Here is an 850-nt window from a genome sequence, read left to right as displayed (position 1 = left end):
ATAATAAAAAAATAAAATTAATAAAAAAAAACGATTTTAAAACAAATTAAAATATTTGGGGCCATTTTATAACAAAAAAAAAAGGCTAAAAACGAAATAAATTTTTGGCCTCTATGTTAGAGTCCAAAATCATACTTATCCCTAAATATATTCATACTATAAAATTCACCTAATATGTAATGTGTTTTGGTTTTAGATATCCACTGAGCCAAAAGAGAAACAAATCCAAAATGTTGTTATTATTATTACAAATCGCATTAAAATTTAACTCCTCATCAACCAAAGTTGACAAATGAAGTGACATATACACTCAACAAGATATGCACCCTCCAATTGAGGGAATCCCTATCTCATATATGTTGTTCAATAAGATAGATACATCATGTTGCAAGATCGCATACAGATACACTTAGTTGCGCTGCCTTTTATCACAATACGCTAAAACTGATGATCTTGGAATCATTGTATGTGTATTATTGAATCAAGAAATTACAGTGTGTACATGCATGTATGCGGAAGATGGCAATAAACAAAAAATTTTCTATGCATAGAGATAATAAAGGAACAATTTTTTTCTTTTTTTAATAATTTAAACCTTTCCAAAATTTTAAAGAAGAAGTGAGGAGATTTAAATACAAGACTGTAAAAGCACAAAAAATATAAAATAAGGCACATCTGATAATTTTATTTAAAATAAAAACTCAATTCGATTTTTATTTATTTTTACGAAAAATAAGATAATTTCTGTCTAAAAAATAGACACTTTAATCTCTAATTTTTTTATTTTAAGATAATACGATATTTTTATTAAAAAATATATTAAATAATAATAAAAATTAATTTTGTATAG

The sequence above is a fragment of the Arachis ipaensis genome, chromosome B10 (genome assembly GCF_000816755.2).
Source record: "Arachis ipaensis cultivar K30076 chromosome B10, Araip1.1, whole genome shotgun sequence".
Classification (NCBI taxonomy): Eukaryota; Viridiplantae; Streptophyta; class Magnoliopsida; order Fabales; family Fabaceae; genus Arachis; species Arachis ipaensis.
Note: the sequence above shows the minus strand (reverse complement) of the source record.